This window comes from Arachis ipaensis, chromosome B7 (assembly GCF_059453495.1).
Source record: "Arachis ipaensis isolate K30076 ecotype BB chromosome B7, ASM5945349v1, whole genome shotgun sequence".
NCBI classification, from domain to species: Eukaryota; Viridiplantae; Streptophyta; class Magnoliopsida; order Fabales; family Fabaceae; genus Arachis; species Arachis ipaensis.
The window spans coordinates 76,316,939-76,325,001 of record NC_142442.1 but is presented as its reverse complement, the minus strand read 5'-3'; positions in this window follow the sequence as shown (position 1 = coordinate 76,325,001).

The following is an 8,063-nucleotide window of genomic DNA, read 5'->3' as shown; positions in this document are numbered from 1 at the left end:
AGTCTTAAGGAGGCAAACTATGAACTCTTAGTCCCAGGCTCCCGAGAACGCGTTTGTGAACTCAATTCTGATGCTCCTCGCATCCCTGACTGGAGGTGGGAGTACAAACCTATGTTCACCACTTTGGATGTCCAGATTCCTTTCTCCTTATTTTTTCTAGCTCTATTAAATAGATGTGACATTGCTCCTTCTGAATTCCACCTGAATAGCTGGGCTGCTTGACGTGGCGGAAATTGGCGAGTTAAGAAATTGTTATAAGAGATACGTTGCAAGTACAGTTCTTAACCAACCAAAAATCCACTTATCAATTTAGAAGGGTTGTCACAAAATTAAAATTAAAATACTGGGAGTATGAATCCCAGGTCGTCTCCCAACGAGTTGCAGAAAGATGTGCTATTTTATTAATTAGATATTTTCTAAAAATGGTTGAGTTGATAAATAGGAAATTAAATCAGAGAATTTATGTAATTTAAATAAAAACCTTGACCGAGAGTAGATTAGTTGGAAGCCCTATCCTTGATGGAGTTCTCCCAAGATAAAAGTGATAATTAAAGGTTGCCTGCTCAGTTATTCTTTACCAGATAAAGGAAAGTTAAGCAAGTTGGAAGTCAATTTCTATTCACAAGTTCTAATCCTCTCCCTTGGGAAGGACTAATGTCAGTGATTAGAGGGCGACCCAACGCGAAACCCAACTATAATTTTACTCTTGAGCATCCAACTCAAGGTCCTCCTTTCAATCAACTCCCAATCAAGTTATAGAACTACTCGCTCATTATGATTGTAAAATCCACGAAATAAGAAAGGGAAATATTGAAAGACATGATAAATAATAATCAAAAGGATCAATTAAAAATAAAAATAGTTCTTGTATTAATAAATTTAGAAAATGATCCAATAATAATTCTGAGTAAATGAAGGATATAGAAGAGTAAGTGACAAGTAAGGAAACAAACTAGAATGACGAACTCTTGACGGAAGTAATAACTCTTCTCAAAATCCCAGTCCAAAAAGTAATAAAATCAAAAATCCTAAGAACTATGAATGTGTAGAGAGAAAACCTAGAGGAGGAGTAAAATCAGATCTAAAACTAAAATTATGCGGAATGAATGTTGTCCTCTGGTCTCCGCATGTTCCCTGGCTCTAATCTGCTTTTCTGGGCCAAAAACTAGGTCAAAACAGGGCCCAAAATCGCTCCCAGCGAATTCTGCAGATTCTGCAGATCGCGCATGTCACGTGATCGCGTCATTCACGCGTTCGTGTCATCCAGCGTTTTGCCTTGCCACGTGTGCGCGTCGTCCACGCATTTGCATCACTTGTGCAGTTTCCAATCTGCGCGGCCGCGTGAGCCATGCGTTCGCGTCACTGCAATTTCCTCTATTTCGTGCGGTCGCGTGAGCCATGCGTCCGCGTCCCTTCTCGCTGGTCATCTCCTCAATTTCTTGTGTTCCTTCCATTTTTGCAAACTTCCTTTCCAATCTTCAAGTCATTCATGCCCTATAAAACCTAAAACACTTGACACACAGATCACGGCATCGAATGGAATAAGGGAGAATTAAAATGCAAAATTAAAAGTCTCTAGGAAACAGCTATTCAACCATGAAGTAATTTCAGGAAGGAATTATAAATGCATGTTAATCATATGAATAAGTGGGTAAAGATTTGATAAAACCACACAATTAAGCACAATATAAACCATAAAATAATGGTTTATCAACCTCCCCACACTTAGTCATTATCATGTCCTCATGCTTAGTTAAAGGAGATAAAATAAATGAGTAGGAACATGTAGAACTCATGCAATGCAATGCAACCTATATATGTGAATGCAACTATATGATTCTTGTCCACTTGGTCAAAAGTAAATAAGCTGTTCAAGATAATCACAAATCAAATTCCACTAATTCAATTCTTATACAGTAAAAACAGATAAAAAATGCAAGAAGGTAGCTCATGAAAGCAGGGAACATAGAATTTAAGCATTGAACCCTCACTGATGATGTATGTATGCTCTAATCTCTCTAGTGTATAGGGTAATTGCTCTATCCTTCTCTAATCATGCTTTCTAATTTTTGTTCTTCTCCTAACCAATCAATAATATTTAATATACCAATGCAAACATCATGAGGTCTTTTCAAGGTTGTAATGGGGCCAAGGTAAGGGTGAGGGTATATATATATATATAGCTAAGTAAGCTCAAAAATTGAATCTTTAATTAACCCAAGCTTTCGCCTAACACACATATATATTCTTTATAGCTTAAATTTCACACCTAGCTACCCAAAATTTTCCTTTCACATTCCTTACTCATGTATCAACTTTTATTTTAATTTTATCATATATGCATTGATCCCTGAAATTTAACCTAGCATTGGGGTAATTTTGTCCCCTTATTTAATTATTGAATATTTTTGGATTTTTTTTTATATAAACACAGCTTATCAATGCACATGGATTTTGAATTTTTCTTTTACAGTTTCACATGAGTAGGTATCCAAATTCTCATTATATTATCATGACACATTCCCTTATTATCTTTTGTTCCCATAATTTTCCCATACTTAATTAACACACAATTCTACCTCAAGCTAACCAAAGATTCAATTGGGATATATAATTGTTTTTCCGCTTAAGGCTAGTAATGTGGTAAAATAAAGGACAAATGGGATTTAAACACTCAAAGTGGCTAACAAAGGTAACTTAAGGGGTAGGCTTAATTTGGATAAGTGAGCTAAACAAATAATGGCCTCAATCATATACAAGCATATAAATATATTAAACATTGGACATATAGGATGAAACAAAATATAGATTACCATTATAGAGAAGTAAACACACAAGAATAAAATAATTATGGTTAAATAATGTAACCATGTATTTAAGCTCAAAGTCTCATAGGTTGTATGTTCTTTAGCTCAAAAACCATGTTCCAAATATAACTTCAAGCAAATTTAACATAAAAGTTTAGATTAAAATTAGGAAAATTTTGTTATAAAAATAGGGTCTTAGAAGAAGCTTATTTTCTTTTCAATCAAATAGAACATGCATGCAACTAACCTATTACTGTGTAATTTATCCTATTCTACAAAAGAAAAACTGACTAAATATCCTATTTTATTGGTGTTAGGGAAGAGAAATTACCTCCGGAAGTCAGGTACTGACCGACCTCCCTACACTTAAGGCTTTGCACCGTCCTCGGTGCCATCTGTCAGGAACAAGAGTGGGCTGGTAGCAGTATCTCCACAGTCGGGACCATCATGGCTCCCTGTGCTGGTAAAGGAAGTAGAGTCTGGGGTGTCTGAGTCTCTGTATTTTCCTTTAAGTAGCTCCTTAAGGTATGTGAATCGGTGCTTGTTACGGCACTCTCTTAGCTTTGCTTTGTGTTCCTGCCGATCCAACCTTTCAAGTATCTGATGGAGCAGTTGATTGGTTGGAGGTGCTTGTGGTGTCGAAGGAGGAACGTCATCAGCTGGTTCAGTAGGCTGTTTTGTAGTGACTGCGCGAGGTCTGATATATTTCCCGTTAGGGACGTACTGATCATCCTGTGGAAGCATGGCTTTGGTGTCCCCAGCTCTGTAGGATATTTTGGCTGCTGAGATACGATCTGAGACTAAGGCGGGGAAAGGTAAGTTGTCCGCAATTTGTATGTGTCCCATGGCATTTCGGATGTGTCTTGGTAGGTTCAGAGGCTGATCTGTAAGGATGCACCATAGTAGAACGGCCATGTCTGCAGTGAAGAAGGACTCATGGGTGCTCAAAAAGACGTAATGGGACATAATCTGTACCCATACGTGAGCCTCCAAGTAAGTGTAGAAGCCAATATTCCCTTAGGACGGGAACGATGGTATCCATAAATCCATCTGCTGCCAAGTAGTGCGATAACTCTGAGAATAGCGTCCCAGTCGAATTGGTACATCTGGCGCTTGAGTTCGGCTTCTTGAAATGCGTCCAATCCTGCTGGAGTAGGGGGAAGATCTAAAGCTCGTTGAATGGCCTCTTTTGTAATGGGGACTTGCTTCTGACGAACATAGACAGACTGCAGGGTTGGAAGGTGGAAATTCAAGTAGAACTCGACTACCCAAGAAAGATTAACCTGTCGTGGCTGTCTGTGTAGGAAACCCCATTGTCTTCATGCAATTTACAGCTCAACAAATTCAGCAATATGGGTCGGGAGGATAAGAAGGTATTCGTTGTTGTAACTCCTTTCTGCCAGGATGGGGAACATCTGCTCACAGTAGCGATTGGTAAATCGCGCGGTGTCCTTTGCTGGGAAGGCTCTCTCTTTTTCATCAACCTTTATAATCCTCTTAATCCTTTTTGTTGAGGGTTTAACTGCAGTTGAAGATGGCTCTGCCACTAATGCTCTTTTTGTTCCTCTTCTTGCTGGTGGTTTAGGAGTAGCTTTCTCCTTGCCTTTCTTGGTGGCCATCCTAAAAGAAAGGAAAGAGAAAGTACGTTAAAGTGTCAAGGGATAGAGCAAGGAAGAGAACGGGAAAGGTGGTAATTAATGCACATTGAAAGATGAATGATGTTAACACATGGTCATGACTACATGTGAAAAATCATCAACAGAAAACAGCAAGTGCGTATGATGACAATTAAATGCAAGGTGTTTATTGGTATGCAGGCAAAGGCATGAGTAGCATAGATCAAGCATTCAATGTCTAAGTTAGATTACCAAGCCTTTCAAACTAATAACCTGTTTGTAATAACAATTATATTAAATTAATAAAATATAAAAAAAGGATTTTGTGAAAAGCAAGCATTTAGAGTAGTAGAATAAAAGAAATCTAAAAATAGTGCACAATGCCATACGGGCATTTTCACAAACACATAGCATGCATGATAAATAAGCGAATGAAAATAATAAATTGAACATGCAAGCAACCCTTAAAAAATTAATATATAATTGCCAAACAATATTGCAACAATCCGCAAGCATATAATAAGGAATAGTAAGGACCCTAATAAATTTCCAACACCAATTAAAAGAAAAAGAAAGAAAAGGAAAACATGAATAATGCAAGTAAAAAGAAAAAGAAAAGGAGAAGAAAACATAAAAATAAAAAGAAGAATAGAAAAGTAAGGAGGGAAGAAGGAAAGAAAAACCTTGATAATGGTGGTGAGAGAGAGAGAAAGTAGAAAGTGAGAAAGAAGGAAGAAGGAAGAAATAAGGAGGGAAAAGAAAAAGTAGGATTTGGGGAAGAGAAAGATAAGATATTTTGGCAGATTAGGTTAAGCTGTGCGGCACAGGCGTGGAAGACGCGTTCGCGCGAAATGCGCTTATATGAATTGACGCGGTCGCATCGGTCACGCGGACGCGTGACTCGTTTTGTGCTACTGGCGCGAGGGCAGCCTCGTGCTCGCACAACTCTCTGTTCGAAACCTTGTTTTGCCAAATTTTGGGTGATGCGATCGCGTAGTTGACGCGGTCGCGTGGGTGGCCAATATTGGAATATGACACGGACGCGTGGGGCACGCGTTCACGTGGTAGGGCTTGTGCGACTAGCGCCAGTCCAGCCCCACTTCAGCACAACTTTCGGCCATGCACCCTTTCTTACGTCGATTTTCATGTCACACGTCCACGTGGGTGACGTGGTCGCGTGGGGTGATTTGTGCCACAGGCACGCCTCCAGCCACACTCTCGCGTGACTTTCTGTTCGATTGCTTTTTCTTCCTTACTCACATGCGACACGGACGTGTCGGCGACGCTGTCGCGTCGCGGGACAATCTTTTTTTTAAATAAAAATATGCGAATGCATATGCAAACTAAATGTGTTAATAAAGAGAAGAGTTATTGAAAAAAAAAAGAAAACTAAGAATAAAGAAAGGAACGATCATACCATGGTGGGTTGTCTCCCACCCAACACTTAGCTTTAACGTCCTTAAGATGGACGCTCCACTAGCTCAGTCTTCTGCTGTGGGTGGATCCTCCAAGAGGAAGATCTCTAGCTCCCTGGTTTTTGTCGCCTTCGGTATTTTGAGATGGTTTGCGAGTATTTAGAACTCCGGGCCATTGTAAAAGTTTTTCTCTTCTTATTTCTTCTCAAAAATCCTTCGCGAGAGGGTAAATACAAGAAATGATACCACTCCTTTTGGACCATGCAGAACTGAAGGATCTTCAGGCTCTTCGAAGATTCCTTCCACAACTTTAAAGAAACCTTCATCAAGGTGAGACTGGCTCTATGTCCTTGATAAACCCCAATTTTGTGGTTTATATTGTGTAGAAATTTGGGGGTTTTGTCAATATTTTTCACACTTATTCACAAGAATTGAATGGTTTTGTGTTCTCTTCCTAAATTTGCTCCATGATGAAAAACATGCTTCTTTTGCCTTAGAATTGATATATTTTGATCCTCTTCTATTACCATTCGATGCCATGACGTGTTTGTTTAGTGATTTCAGAATTTATAGGGCAAGAATGGCCTAGAAGAGAGAAAGAAAGCATGCACAAGAGGAAGGAACAAGAAGATTTGGATTTTGGGAATTTTAGCAAGGACGCGCACGCGCACCTTGCGCGCACGCGTGGATGTGGACAGATGGAAGCGACGCGCGAAGATCGGCACATCCGCGCAGATTAAGGAAATCAACACCGGCACGCACACGTACATGACGCGCACGCGTGGATCACAAAATCAATCGGCACGCATGCACGCATGGCGCGTACGCGCGATAAGCTGCACGTGGCCTCATTAAAGAAAATCGTGCCTGGCGATTTCTGAGGCTCAAGAGGCCCAAATTCAAGCTGGTTCTACATGGAAAAGTCCCAAGGATGCTAGGGGAAAGGGGGGATCATTCATTCACACTTAGACACAATTTTTAACTAGTTTTTAGTTCTTGTTCTAGAGAGAGAAACCCTTGTTCCTCACTAGATCTAGTTTGATTTGATCTTCCCATGCTGAATTCTGAATTGGATCTTGTTAATTTCTAGTTTTATTTGTTTAATTTGAATTCCTTAGCATAATTTTGTTTAGCTCTTGTGTAGTTTTATGTTTTCTTGTCAATTGTCATTTTATACCCATTTCATGAATCTTGTGAATCTTGAATTGCTAATGTTACATTGATGATTTTCATGATTAATTGTGTTGTTTGAGTGATTGTATGTTGATAATTGTTAGTGGGTACTTGTTAATTTCAATTTAATTGCACTTTGAATATGTCTTTTAGTAATGCTCACCATGTGTTTGATGAAATGTTTCCTTTGATTATGGAGTAGTTCTCTTTACTCTTGGCCTAGGCTAAGGGAATTGGGTAAACTTGAGTCATTGGGTCTAATGGATTTGATGATTTGGGAACCCTTAATGGTCAATTTGATAGCCATTGACACTAGCCTACTACTAAATCAATTAGTTGCTAGGTTAGACCTTATGGGTTGATGTTGACTAAACCATTTAACATACTTCAAGTATAGAAGTAGACTTAATGAGTTTGGTTCCTCATAATTGTCAAGATATGGTTATTAGACAAGGATAGTGATCCCAATTCCCATGTCTAGCCAAGAGTTGCTTTATTATTCATATTTGAAAACCCAAAAAATCCTAATTGTCTTGTCTTAGTCATAGTTATTTGTTTAGTTTTAGAGTAGACTTATATTGGATGTTATCTTATTAGTTTGGAATTGCTCACACCTTGCCTTAGTTACTTGAATTAGTTTCTTGCACTTCAAGATTACTTGCTTGTTAGGATTTTTAGTTTAATTTCTTGCTCATGACTTGCAACCCCGGAATTCTAACCAATCTTGATGCACATGTTTACCCATTCCTTGTGAGACGACCCGAGGTTCGAATACTTCGGTTATTTTTATTAGGGTTGAACTTCTTACAACCAATTCCTTCTAAATTTGATTCGTGGATTATTTGTCGGTTGAGGGTGATGAGCGGATAATTTATACGCTTTTTGGTATTGTTTTTAGTATGTTTTTAGTATATTTTAGTTAGTTTTTATTATATTTTTATTAGTTTTTAAATAAAAATCACATTTCTGGACTTTACTATGAGTTTTTGTTTTTTTCTGTGATTTCAGGTATTTTCTGGCTGAAATTGAGGGACCTGAGCAAAAATCTGATT